Genomic DNA, 15,172 nt, shown 5'->3' with positions numbered 1-15,172 from the left:
CAATAAAAGGAGACTTCCCAATGATTTTTCAGTCTGATTGCTCATATATTATGTTTTTTGCTAACCCACAGGCCAGGAAGGCACAGTTTATGTTTGTCAGGTGTCCTCTGCCTAGTGCCCAGCACCATGGCTCCTTTCTAGTTTTTAAAGAGTCAGGTGTACTTATACTGCATTAAAAATGTGATGTATGTGCATTTCAGTCATGGCTAATTGCCAGGTATAAGAGATGAGCCACTAACCTGTATCTCCTTTTTTATAACTGATACTAGTTAGCATGATAGATGAACATTTTTGTTTATTCTAAGTAAGCTTTAACAATCATCCTGTGATTGTTAAAGTGAAATTTTGTAACAGTGGGTTTGGGACATGAATGTAGTCAGTATCACTGAAGCCATTACCCCAACATCATCACCAGAGTTACAGCAGACACCACATCTGAGAACAAAATCCCTTCACATTACTCATGGTCTGTTCCTGCAGCATTTCTGACTTTGAAAAGCACAGCCTCTTTCTACAGTGAGGAAGGAGGCTGGCTATGTTTTGAAGGGCACAACCAAAGGGGCTTTGCACCACCTTCTCCAGCAGAAGCATTGGAAGAGGCTGCTGAAGCTTGTGTCCTGTGTTGCAGAGAATTTGTCTGGCCTGCAGATAGGAACATGTGCCATTTGTACAATGGGAAAGCACCACTTCTCTCGCAAGTTCCCTGTGGTACCTTGAACTTACCTGCACCCTTGCAATATATTGAACAGTTTTAATACAGAACATGTTTACAAAGCTTACTTTTTCTTTCATTAGTGTCTGCATAATACACTCTCCACCCAGTGCATAACAAATCCCCAAACAAGCTTATAATATGTGTATGTAAATATTTTCTCAAAAGATTATTGCCTTCAGGTTTTTGCAGATTAAGATCTATATCTTCACACCAATTTAAAGTCAGATTTCTCACTTTTTTTTGTAGGAAAATCCTCTTTAATTATTGTTTATCTGGAAGGTATTTTCCACTCTGAAATCTTACAATAAAATTGTAAGCCACTGGTTTAGCAAGATCTGTATTTGTTGATGATGAAGAAATTGCTGTTTCTTACACAGCCATATTAGAATTGTCTGAAATGAGCTCTTTCAGGCTTTGCATGGGCAGCATTTCTTTTTCTGCTTGAAGCAGTCCTACCCTCCTTGCTAGGGAAGAAAGGCATCTCATGGTGCTGCCCTCTAATGCCAGGAACCACCTCTCCTGTAGCTTTTCCTTTCTTGGGCTGCTCTGCGGAGTGGCAACAGTCAGTCCAGCAATGTCAGCAAGGTTGCCATGGAGCCACGGCTGCCACGGCGTGAACTCAGCCCTTCCCGGCCAAAAGTCATCAGTGCTGCTGCCCCAAAGCACCTCCCAGCGCTGGCCCTCCGTGCCAACTGCAGATGATGAGATAAATTACTTCCTTTTCCTGCAAACCACTCATCTAATCTCCTCTGCATCTGACTGGAAATTTAACCCAGCTGGCTCCTGCCTTCAATTTAAACCTAAAAAACCCCAAGTGATAAGAAACTGGCCAGCAGATTATCTCATCATTGTCTGTGTCCTGGGACTTCAGCACTTTTTCAGTTTGGTCAGACCACTTGCACTACCCAGTGTCCAAAGGTCCCTCTCATGAGCCAGCTTTAACCTGGGAGCTTAGGAAGGACCAGGGGGACTGTGCAATAACATATGAGAGGACAGAGAGGATAAAAAACTAGAGCTTGTGAATCAGAGAGTTCAATTATCTTCTGAACTGGAAAAAATGCCTGTTTTACACAACCACTCTCTCCCCTAAAGACATTACACAGCCTCTCTCCAGGCAGTGGAAACTGTGCCAAAAACACAAAGTTCACTAAGGATGTTATCTGCCTCTTTGCCTTTGAATGAATCAACTGACTAACATTTATTTTAAAAACAGGCCACATTTCCAGGCATTTTTCAAAGACTATCAGTTTGATGAGAGTGTGACTCAGTTTATTGCAGAGACAGCCCTTATTTGCAGAGTGTTTCTTCAGGGGTAGAAGCTGGCACCTCCTTGCACACGTTACACTGGGCACAGGTATCTACAAGGTGATTTGGATGCATGCATGAAAATTAGGCTCAATGAGAATCAACTTGGGCAACAAAAATAATATCTAAAGTCACATCTGCTGCCTAGCCTCTAAATTTAAATCTCATTGTCTGTTTTTAATTTTGCAGTCATAAATATAAGGGGATTTCTAAGAAATTATTATTTGCCATCTCAAAAAAACTTTTCGCTAAGCCACTCTCTGGTTCTGTACAAGTTTAAGCTTTTGTGAGGACAGCTTCTCTTGGCTCCTGTCAGCACTAGCAGAGTTAATGCCATTTGTGCAGAGGAGATTCAGAAGGGAAGCTCAAAGAATGTGCGTGGTTTAACTGTGTTTCAGGTGGCATCTGTCTGCATCCTTGAGAATAAAAAGGCTCATACAATTTCACTGATGTGGTGGTACAGCTGTGCCATTTTTCTGCTTCAAGCCCTGTCAGGCATCTTTGTTTGTATGCAAGGGCCCTGTTTGAACTGTTGCCTGGTGTCCTTGCTTTGCAGGCTGGCATTAGAGGTGTCGGGTTATTTTGGTTTGGTTTTGTTTTCATTTTCAGAAAAAGTGGTAACTTTTTCTGTCTGTTACTGTTGACAGCAATAACTTCTCTAGTCCAGGCTGGTGTTATATGACAGCCAGAGAAAAAGGATTCAGCTTCAGAAAATTGTGTGGGTTCTCACTGAATCCCAGAACTGGGGAGATGCCAAGCAGCAATAAAGCACAGGCTTCACCCTGGGATGCTGTTGTGGCAGGCAGCCTGCTCCCCTCCGGCCCCAGCTTCTTCTCAGTGATAACTGTCAGGGCTTTATGCTGAGTATCACGAGGACTAAAGCAGGTATAAACCAGAACAGTTCCAATATTATATTTAATCTAACAGTGCTCATTTAGGACATGGCTTTGTGCATTTACTTCCTGCTGACTGCACATTTAGCTGTGCAGCATCCCTTTGGTGATACCACCCTTGCTCTTGAATGAGTAAGGGCAGAAAAGGAATAATGTTGCTTTCCCAAGACTGTATAGAGGTAATTTTCTCTTGTTTCCAAAGATATAAAAAACAGAGAAGGAAAAACCTCTTCAGGGTCAGGCTTCTTTCTGAAAGCACACCTTGGGGCACCATCCACCAGCTCATCACTGCTGCAAGCTGTGCCCATCTCCCTTGCTGGGTAAAGTCTTCCCAGTTGGACTTTTCTGCAGTAAGAATGGGAAAATAAATCACTGAGCCACACTGAAAAGCAGGCCCAATGACATGCTGACTAATGGTGCTTTGACATCATTCAGTGGATTTTATGGAGATTAGGGTCCCATCAGAAATTTGTCAGCAGTAGTTTAAGAAATACTTGCTGAAGATTTGCAGAGTTAACAGCTTTGTGGGTGTTTGCTGTTTGGCTATCTACCTAAACAAACAGCTGGTGCAGCTGGAATCAAGTCAGCCAAGTTGTTACTGATTTAGATTCTTCAGGCATGTCTCTGCTCCAGGCACAGAAATGAATGTGCTGGAGCACACTGGTACCCCAGCTATTTTTAAAGCACCTAGCTTGGTACTGGAGGAAAGCAGTTACAGTAGCACAGAGTTCATCATAGATTCATTTACCCAGCTTTTTGGCTCAAATATTGGTGCCAGCAGGACTAACTAAACCCTTTTAAAATGAGAAAAAGGAGATAAAAGACTTGATTCAGCAACAGTCTGATTCAAAGAGAAAACATACAGTTGCTCACACTAGGAGCTATGACAGGCTACATTGGTGAAGACAAGAAGATAAAAAATTGAATTTGCTAATAGTGAACAACGAGGTGGGGCATGGGCCAGTAAATACAGAACCTGCTGTGGAAAAGGGTCTGGCCTTCACTGTGAATCCTCTGTGTCACTGCAAATGGAAAATGCCACATGGAAATGAAGGAGACTCCTATTAATAAGGAGTCATTGGGGTAATGTGCACTAGAAGAGGATTGTGTCTAGACTTATCTGCAAGGAGCTTTATGTGCTACAAGAGCTCTGATTTACTGCTTCTGGAAGACTTTTCTAACTCCAGTGTCAAAGTTCAGGGGCCTTTGGTACATTCCCAGTGCTAGCTGGCAGAACCACCCCTTTGCAATAATTTCCTTGTAACAGTGACTTGTTTTATGCATGTGACTCTTACCTGTTAGGAGCTGGTCAGACAGGCAAGAAATAGCCCAAGGCAGTCAAATGTGTGGTAACCTCTGGCCAAGAGGAAGGACATGGCCCCATCACCCAATAACCTATTGACCTAGCCCTAACCTGAGATTTATGCCCCTTGCCAGCTTGAGCAACAGTGAGAATAAAAAGTGCAATTAAAAAAATGCAAAATTTAAAATGGAAATATTCAGTAAACTTCAGATCTCCAGCAGGAGCCACACTATTTGCTGGGATTGCAATCTGTCAGAAGAGGACTTGCTGGCAAAGCAGTTTCTTGGCAAAAACTCCCTTCTTGTTCAGAACATTAAGGGCCTGGCTAAGGCACAGACTGTGGCTAGGTCCTCACAAAACTAAAAGTGAACTCCAAGGAGCTGCACATTAAGAAGCCTCCTAAAGCTATGCCAGGCAAGTCCAAAGGGGATGACAGTAGAAAATGTTCCCAGCTGTTGAGTGGAGAGAAGCACAGCCCCTACAGTGCACCAAAGCAAGAGAGAGCAATGTCATTGCTGCAGCACAGCACAGGCCTTGCAGGCTCTAATGAGACAGGCTGACTAACAGGCAAAGGACATGGGAGACATTCAGCAGAGCAGGCCTCAACCTTGGAACTGAGCCCAAATCCTGTAGCAGAGTAATAATGAGCAAGGCAAGATCAAAGGAGACAGCTCTAACAAAGAGGCAGCAGAGATGGGCAAAGACACACAAGCACTCACCCAGCACTTGGCTGCCCAGTCCTTTGCTTCCTGCCTGACCTCCTGTTCTCCCAGCTCTCCCATCATCTCTGTACACCTGAGCCTGGTGAGCAGGGACAGCTGCAGCTAAGCTGCTCTGGGTATACACAGCATGCCTGCTTGAGACAGCCACTGCCATTATGCATGGGTAATTTTTATTACCCAGGGGCATTTCTCTTTTACATATCCCTAGCTCAAATTTTACTGAAATCATTTTCTTTTTTATTGGCCTCTTACATTGTTAGAGTGCCCATGATTTCCCCAAGGTTAGATGATGAATGACAACACATCATACAAAGACAAAATACAGGCATTTGCCAACTATAAAACGGATTTTTTTTATTTGATATGTTTCCTTTTCTTGTGCAACAATGGTAAGCAACCTCAATGGGATGAACAGTACAAATAGAAGTTTAACAAGCTCTCTTCTGAATCCAAGATCACACAAAATATAGATTTAGTAAAAATGCTAGATTTCTACTAACATGACAGAGCTTCAGAAAATGGAGGATCCCTTATAAAGACAATTTCAAATATAATCAGCTGGGTTCAATCCTGCAATTAGTTGTGCCTGGGCAGACAGCTGAGTCCCTGAGAGGTTCCAGTGACCTCAGTAAAATCAGTGGGAATGTAGAGACATAACCTTTAATCTCTACACTATCAAATGCAGGCTCAACTCCTCATCAGTTTAAGGATCTCTTTTCCCCTCTTCCCCAGGTCTCTCCCTCAGCCCAGCAGCACAGACAGCAAACAGGCAGCAGTGCCCCTTTCCTTCCCATCTCCTTGTGAGCATTTGAGAGCAGCAATTGCTCCCAGCCACCCCTGTGCTGGAGGCAGCTTTTGTACAGACAGTATTCTCTGTTCAAACAGGCATTTCCAGCTGCTCCTGGGGAACAGAACATGAATATCATTGCTTTTCTGGCTGAAGCTGTGTGATCTAAGCCAAACCAATCTGACCAATAGGTCTTTCCTTAAAAAGCCAGGCAAGAAGTAGCAAGCAATGTGTGGGTGCCCACAGGCAGGTACCTGGGGTAACAGGGCTGCCTCACCTGCAGGTGGAAGAGGTTCTATTAATCCAAACATAAGAACAGATGTTTCCTCTCAAACATATTCACATTACATGGGCAGCAGCATTTGACCTTTAAAAAAAAATACAAAAAAGAGAAACTGAAATTCAGATTAGAAAAATAAATAAAAGATAGATGATTTGAGCTATTTTATTGCAGCAAATACTTCCAGAAAATCCAGTTATCAAAATCTCCAAGTGAACACTGTTATCCTTACTCTTCTGAAGGTGAATGTATTGGTGGTAGAATGGTAGGATATGCAAATATCAAGTGCTCCACACACTCCAGAAGTACTTCTAGTCATGTACTATTCACCCACTTGGCTATACCTGTCCATACCTACCCACACCACACTGAAGAGAGAGCAGGTAGCCAGGTTTTTTTCAGCCTTCTTCAGTCCTGGCTGCTGAAAACAGTGAGCTGCACCTGTTTTATCCCCCTTTCTGAAGGACAGATCTCAAACTCAGTGAAGTTCATTAAAAGACTTCATCTGCTCCAGGGCTTTGGTTGACCCTTCTGCCCTAATTTCTTCTATTACTATGATGGAAAAGAATTATTTTCTTTTATTAAAAACAATACCAGAAGAGCTAAAATTCCAGCAGAATGGAATTCCAAGGTGTCAAACATAACTAACAGGGGCTCCAAGTAGAAGCATTAATAATGTAACCCAAAAAAACCTTAGAAACAAGTTCCACACCTGAACTTTTGAACTCAATCTTCCCACTGTACTATCATGTATAAAAATGGTATGATTGATGGGCTTGAAATTCACATTTCAAATTTTGCAGCTGAGATTAAATTAGAGAAAACATCCAAACCATTTCTAATACCATGGATGCGTTAGATTGATTATACTCTTGGATTAATAGATGGTAATTGTAGATACACAAAGACTTTTAAGTCTTCAAGCAAAGGACTTGCAGAAGAAATAACTATTATTTGGAAAGGCACTGGAGCAATCTACCACATAAAAAAGATAAAACTTATAGTGCAATATTGTTAAGGTTTTCAGCCAATGTACATATGAAATGAAAAAATAGACAATCAGATTGCTAAAGGAATAATGGAGAGATAAAGAGAGCGACAGTTTTATTTTGTGAGGCACTGGTTAGATGTCACAGAGGCTTCAATCACTGAAATGAAAATATATTTTCACTATACCAGTAGCAAGCAGAGAAAGAGTAATATAATTAAGGATGTGCTCAGACACACAGTGTAAAATCTCTGCTATCACTTGGAAAAATCAACAGTAAAAAAGGCTGTTCCACCCAGGGAGTCAAGGCTGAGCTACACAACTCTCCAGGTACTGCCAGCACAACACACCAGCTGAGCTGGGGAACTCAGCTGGCTGAAAATATTCATGGACTCTTTAATTCAAGGGTTCAGGTAGGCCTCGACTGTGTGTACCAGTTTATCACAAAATGTACAGCAATAACACAAATCTGTGCAAGTCTTCTGCTACGTTTTCTAGCCAAGTTGAAAATGGGAATCCCCAGTGTTTCAGCATTCAGTGGCAAGTGAAAAGGATACAACTGCAATAGCTATAAAATCTCATGATTGATCTAATGTTTCTGTGCTTAAAGTAGGCTTTTATATCCAAAGTTCTGCCAATCATATGGAAATTGCTGACAAAACAATGAAAATCAAAACTAAGAGTTTAGAAATGCAGTTTTTCTGAAGTGATCATAATATTGCTAAACAGACAGGCTGAGTGCTATGAATGCACAAGCCTGCCCATACCAGGTGCAAGATTTCTGCTCTTGCCTACTCATACATAACCACGGTTGACTCTCACCTGTGCTCCTTTGATTAGAACTATTTATTTGGGATTTTTTAAAGCCTTCATGAAAGTAGCATATATTCAATGAAGAACTGAGATGATCAAAGTATTTGCAACAGCTACTACCTTTTGTAGTCCTGGAACAATCAATATTGGTTGTAGTATTATCCAGCATTACTGCAACAGAGCAGTGCTGTGAAAGCTTAAGGAAAAGCAGTGTTGGATCAGCCCTGAGGGCCAACAGGAAACAGATGCCACTCACCAGAATATGTTTAATCTACAAAATAAAGTCCTTTTGTTCACATGCAGCAATGGTTAAGAAGTATTAAATCTTGATCTCTTTGTCACAAAAATGCTGTGTGATTTCCAAACCTCCCCCTACTCCTGGCGTTTGCAAAACAGGAAAGCTTCTTCCTATTTATATTATATAAATGATCATATATCCTGACAAACTGGTGGCACAGCAGTGCAGTAGCCAAGGGCTTGTGTAGCAGTAAGAGCTGCTTCTTTCTTTGGGGGTTTGGATCAAAACACAACATTTATTTGGTCACTTGTGGACAAACATGGAACCTACTGAGAGAAAGCTAACTGGAGAACAGCAGCTCAGACTATGATCCAAATCTTACAGGCCTCAGCTGAACCTCTTGAGGTGGGATATGTGAGTTCAAAGCCTTTCTGGGGTGAAGAAGTCCCTTGCCTTCTAACCATCACCAGTTCAAAAAAAAAAATAATTTGAATGGATCTATTGTAGGACAACTCATGGCAGCAGGGGAGACCTGTGCAATCCTCTTCTCTCTGCCTTGTCTATCTTGGTAGTAAGAAACCAGGGCCCATGTTGAGACAACCTGCCTGAAAATCCTGCCTAAGTGCCCATCTCTCCTGAAACCAGTCCATTCTGCTACAAATGTTTTAGCAGCATCTCAGTTGGAAGTGAATTCTTGTGTAGCTTTCCAAGCCTGAGGAAGGGCTCCAGCCCCAGGTGTTCATCAGGAGAAGCTCTCCAAAGTCATGTGTGGAGACTGCCAGATCACACCCTGGCACCACAGAGCTCTGCCCACCCGCCCAAGGGGAGTGGCACCAGTGTGTGCCTTGCTTGTCTGTGTTCAAGGCCCAGGGGCTGAGGCTCCATGGGGCCCTTGCCAGAAGGGATCAGGACCATCCCTGCCAGGGATTTGTCAGCCACACGTGGCCAGCACGGCAGGAGACTCCTGGGAAACTCCTGACTTGCCCAGTGCCAAGCACACTTGGGATGATTCTCATGACAGACTGCTCAGAACTATGAAAAGAGCAATCAGAAGACCTCCTGCTTTAAATGACCCATCTTAATTCACTCCAAGACCTGAAAACACTTTTGAGACAGAGTTCAAAGAACTTGAGCTTGTTTTACAAAACCTGCCAATGTTTAGTCCTAGCGGATTTGCCACCAAGTCTCATAATAAAACAAACCTCCAAAAACCCCCAAGCAAACCAAAATCTTAGATGATTGAAACTGATACTTGTTTTCCTGATGAGTTTCTGTTTAAATTCAGACTTTATAGAATTTGCTCCCATAAAACAAACTCAGTCTGGAAAACAGGGAGCCTTTTCATCCTGCTTTATTGTTTAAACGAGACCTTCTGGAGACAGTTCTTCCTTTGCAAGAAAAACCTTGTTAAATGTGACAAATAAGTCTGAGATCAATGTTTTATTAAGGACAGACTCTTGCTACAACCTACTCAGATTATTTTAAATCATATCATTGTGTCTAAATTACAAATTTCATTTGAATAGGATTTGAAACGAGAAAGGATTTATTCTCAAAGTCTGGAATTCCCTATTGGAGTACCAAAAATACAGCAGGTGCTATCAAAAAAGTATGAATTCTTACATTAAAGACATTATTCTGACCAGAGCTCATATGTGCAGCACAGCACATATACTTACTTGTAGCTATCTTTATTTCCATTTAGATGTGTTCCACAGAAAAAGCAGATTTGTGATTCTAGCCATTGCAGCAGCATTGAAGAACTTTTAAAACAGGAGCAGATAGAAAGGATTTAGTTAATCTTATCTCAGAGCATTTGCACATTGCTCTCTTGAGAAAACCAAACTTCTGCACATACAGTTGTTTGCAAGCTAATGCTTTAGATACATTTCTGAGTAGAAGTTAAATTGCTTGCACATTTACAGTAAATTGATAGCTAAACCTAAGTTGGGCTGTGCCTGAACAAGGCAGAAATGACAGCAGCCATTAGGTTCTGTGACTTAATGCCCTATCACAGGGCAAGTGGCTGCAGGCATCTTCTCTGAAGGAGCCACTTAGGTAACAATGTCCTGGAAAGGTGCACAGATACCAGAGAGCAGATATTTACACTTTTACTTAATTATACAATGCATCTAGATCACATGCAAACTATTAAGTGTAGCTCAGTGCTCGTACCATTGCCAGTATGCAGCCTCTGCTCCAGCCTGCCTGACTGGGGTGGCTGAAGGAGATGTGCACACAGAGCAGCTCACCCCTGAGCTTGGGAGATGGACAGAAAACTGGGCCCTACTAAAGCTCCTCCTCCTTGGGGACAGAACACTTCATGCTGTGCTGCTGCAGAGGCAGCAAAAATATGGGAAAGGCACAGACAGGGGAGACACAAGGACCTGTAGGATTTTGGGGGTGACTGCTCTGAAGTCGTGGGGGTATGGGGGTGGATGCTGTGTATGGGGTATGCAGGACCATGCATCCTTCCTCAGCTGCAGCAGGGCACTGATGGAGCTGATGGCCAGGGCTGTCTCCTGGGCTGAGCTCCTCCTTCCACCAAGGAGGTGAGGAAGAAGAAAGTTTCTTCTTACACAAGAAACTCCTGTTGGCAACAGACACAAAAGGGAGGGGGGCAAGCTGTAGGAAGCTCTTCATTCTGTGATGATAGAGCCACACTGTCCTGCCAAACAACCCAGTGCATGCACATGATTTGATTTGAACCTGGAGGAGACTAAACCTCACTGCAAATTTTAGGACTGTAATTTTAAAAGTCTGGTTGAGAATTCAATCAGAATATGGAAATTATGTGCATAAACTTAGTTTCTCTGCAAATGTTGAGACATGCTCCAAACCCCTCCTATTGACAAGTTTTCTGTACTGAATTCTCTCTTGAACTTAAAAAAAAAATCTGGGCTCCCTACTGCAAGTTTCTGCTCTATGTGCTATATTTGTTAAAATTATCATAAAAGAAAATCGACATTTTCATAAACTAGAAGGTTTGTATTAAGGTCATGCAATGAGTATTTATAGTCTTATTACTCTTTAGTTCTTGGTAGAAACTACCAAAAATAATCATGTAATGTGATATGATCACACTCCTACTAGTTACAGTGTGAAAGTGAATTAGAAAATGGTTAAAATGTTCTCCATGGAAGCTCTGAAGAGAGGCCAGAAGGACAAAGGAGGACACTGAAGCACAGATCTGAAAGCACAGCACATCCCTCTGTCACTTGGTGAGAAGATTAGTGGCCACCATGCCCCTCTGGAATTCTTCACCATTTTCTGCTGCACCAGCAGGAGGAGAGCAAAAAAAATTAGCAAAGAAAGTATCATTTGGATTTGTACAGTAACAAGTATACCTTCAAAAGTTCATCAGTTCAGGCTATAATTCCATCCCAGATTATGATCATATCAGTGAGCAGTTCCTTCTGGTTTCATGGATCCAAGACAGCTCCAGCCAGACTCTCAGAGGAATGAGATGTGGGCACTCCCTGTGGGCACTGAGGGGGTGTTTCCAGCTCTGCTGGTTCCATTCTTCATGAGCTGCTTCTCTTTCCTTCCATAGCACACCCCCCCTTTATTCCCTTTGCACACACAGAGCAGACATTCTTCCTCCTCCCTCCACCACACTGCATCATTCTGGTCTGAGGTGGAAAGATGGAGCCAAGAGGCCAAAAGTTTAGCTTCATTCCACAGCACAGAAGAAAATGATAAATTTATGGCAAATCACAAAGTGTTATCCTGCAAACTGAAGAAGGTGCAAAGCAGAGCCATCTGGCAGTCTCTCCTCCCTCCCTCTGAATCGCTGTCACATTTCAAAATCAGCCTGTGTTTTCCATCAAAATTGGGAACCCATGGGCCACAGGCTGGGAAATATCTCTAGAGTAGGAGGAACAGGGGGCAGAAAGCTTGAATCCTTACTTGCTACTGCATTTTGTGGTGATTTACTTCCAATCTGCTGCTTCCCCTGCTCCTAGGAGAGGAGATGGCAGCTGGGGTAGGCACTCAGTCAGGCCTTTGGCTACAACCAGAAATGCTGGAGTAGTCTACAGGAAGGACCTAACTCCAAAATTTCCTGAAGGTCCTTCATTTCTCCAAGGTCATGAGATCAAAGCAGTCATTCTACCCCTCCTCTGGGGAAAAAGCCCTCCTCTCCCCCAGCCCCACTCCAAAGCTGCAGCTATGCTGACGTTTTTGTTAATGTTTTCTATTTTGCTGCTTTTGAGTAAAAAACAAGCTTCTGTGGAGAGACAGAGAGAAGCATGAGCCCAAATTCAGCTCTTTTGATGAAAAGAGAATTTTTCTTTGTGTAGGAATGTGATTGTTTAGGCTCCATCTGAAGAGAGTTCACGGACACACACAGGTACCCATGACAACCCAGCACACAGAGGCCTGGATATTCTGCATGGGGATGGATGGGTTAGAACATCCACAATGATGAGGATCTTCCAAATGAGGGATGACAGCAAATCACTTCCATTTGTGATGTAAAAGAAAACCTTGGCATTTCATTCTACATACTTGATCTTCTCTAAGTACCTTCCCATTTGTACTATAAATAAATAATAGTTTTACTTTGAGTGGGCTGTTCTCCCAGGTAAGTGGAAAAGACTTGTTCCCTTATCAAGCACAGAAAAGTTGCTATTGGCTATAGGAGTGTCAACAAGACAACATTTGTACTGCCCAGCAAGACCCAGGAAAGAAAATAAAACAGAAAAATTGAGTGGCTCCAAGTTTAATTTGTTTGCTGTTCTCATTCTGTCTGTTCATTTCTGTTACCAATCCAAAATTCTTAAATCTTTTGGGTAAAATACTAGCTTAACTAGCAAAACAGAACTACACTGTAATCACAGTTCTGACCCAATTATTTCATTCTGCTCGGTGATCTTTCCCTTCAATGGCTGAAAACTACAATACAGAGCCACAGTCTGGAGTGAAAAAACCGCCCAAGAGCAGATTATGCCACTTTTTCATCCCCTCTGCTGCTGTGAGGCATCCTTTGGACAATTCCTTGTGAGGACACAGTACACTGCAGCATGTGCTGCCATGCATTTGCTCACGAGTCATGGAGAGCTCCATGGACATCCAGATCTCCTCCACAGGAGTACTTTTTAAAATGTTTTTGAACACAAGCCATAAATTCTTGATCCAAATAGTCAGCTTAATCAGAACTTGCTCTCATGTCTCATCCCTACATAAAAAGACAGAATGTGTCCTTTAAATACTATGGAAATATTACCTCTGACAAAGATGCACAAAATGCCACAGAATGCAGAGTGCACTTACATCTCTTTTATTTATGCTGAGATATTGGAATAGTTCTACTATTACCATTTATTTGATTGGGGAAGATTTTACATATTCATGCTGATTCTCAAGCAATGCCTCAGTCCGATTTATGATGCAAGTTCTTTTCATTTTTTAAGCCATTCATTCTTTTTTCATTAAAGTAGAAGAGAATCTATAATGGATTCAATATGTAATGCAAAGATCAGCTTTGAAAATAGACCTATTTCTGCCTAAGTCATCAAATATTACATGTACATGAGTCTAAGTTCTGAGAAAGTCAACTGAAATGAGAAGCTGCCACTGTGGGCGTTGGGAATTAGAGAGATTTTCCATTTGTTCAAAGTCTCCTTTCTACTTCTGTACTCAGATTTCCTTCCCAAGTCTGTGTGTCCTCCCTTCCCATATCCTGCAGCCTCTTTGCCACCCCTGCTCATGAAACTCCCTGGTATCTTGTCCTTTGGGCACTCTTTTGCCCCCCATTGTGTTTGTCTAAGGCATGAGACATACAGTGTGAGGCCTTCCAGTATTTCTGTAGCACTGAAACTGGTAACTGGCCCAAACCTTTCATCTTCTTTAGGCAAAGCTTATGCTGAAGTCATTGGTTAAACAGTCAGTGATTTTTCCTGATTTGGCTTTAAATGTTGTGTATATTAAAATGGGAAGAAAAGCAAAGAGATGCTGTCAGTTAGCATCCCAGTATTGAGCACAAAATTAAGAATCAAAGTCTTTTCTCAAATTAGAGCAGACATGAACTCTTAAGAATAGAGGAGAACTCACCAACAAAACATACAAATGAGTTCTCAGAAGGCATTTCTGTTATTCATGAGTCACTGGTCCATCTAGGCAAGAGTTCTAAGTTCCCAGGGACATTTACAGGCTAATGAATGAATCAAAAAGGGTAACAAGGAGACCAAGGAACAGAAATCCTCAAGGCATCAGCCACAGCAACTGGAAGCAAATGAGAAGGTGTTCACAGCAGTTTGCTGTGAAGGATCTGCCAAGGGCAGAAGGTGAAATGGAACTCTTGAAGAGCAAACCAGCAATGACATACATCTCTTTGGACATCTGGCAATGCACAGCCAAACCAAACAAACAAATTCATGAAGGGTCTGAGCAGCTTAATTACGTGGCCTACAGAATTTCAAGGCCAAGTCAACATCACTGGGGAGCCAGGCTAATGCTAATTATGTGGTTCTTTGACATACTACTAGAGGAGACCAAGAATTGCTCCATTCATATTTGACAAATAATTGATCAGACAGCTTATTTGATTTATTTGGAACAAGGTATATAATGATTGACCTTCCTCTTCCCATATTTATTTTCCACTCATAGAGCTGCATAGATTACTTGGGAATATATTCATTGAACATTTTATTGGATCGATTTTTCAAAGTTGCTGATAGACAACCAATGTGTTTTCCTTTTCATTTTCTTGCTCATGTCATGCTGCTACACTGAGAGTTATGGATGGCCAGGAGCACGAGAATCAGAGCCTCAGGGAGCCCTCATCCTTCTTGGTTACAAACAACAGCAGCAAGCACCTCTTCATTAGCAGCTACGAGAGGACTTACAACACACCAGTGGCAACCCTGCCTCCATCCATCAGGACCATTCCCCTTTTACCCTAGGAGTACCCAAACCACTGCCACAGTCCTGCAAACAAGAGAAAGTGTGTAGTCTTGCCTATTGCCAGAGCCTGAAGTAGTCCAGTAAGAGAAATTTTAAAATGCTTAAAAAATTGCATTTATTTTTAATGTCACTCTGTGTAAAATCAGAACCAGTCAAATTCTTTCTGTAAAGATATTTCAATAAAAGCTTTGCTGGTAAGATGAGAAGATGCCTGTTGTT

Source organism: Serinus canaria, chromosome 11 (assembly GCF_022539315.1).
Source record: "Serinus canaria isolate serCan28SL12 chromosome 11, serCan2020, whole genome shotgun sequence".
In the NCBI taxonomy this organism is placed as follows: Eukaryota; Metazoa; Chordata; class Aves; order Passeriformes; family Fringillidae; genus Serinus; species Serinus canaria.
Note: the sequence above shows the minus strand (reverse complement) of the source record.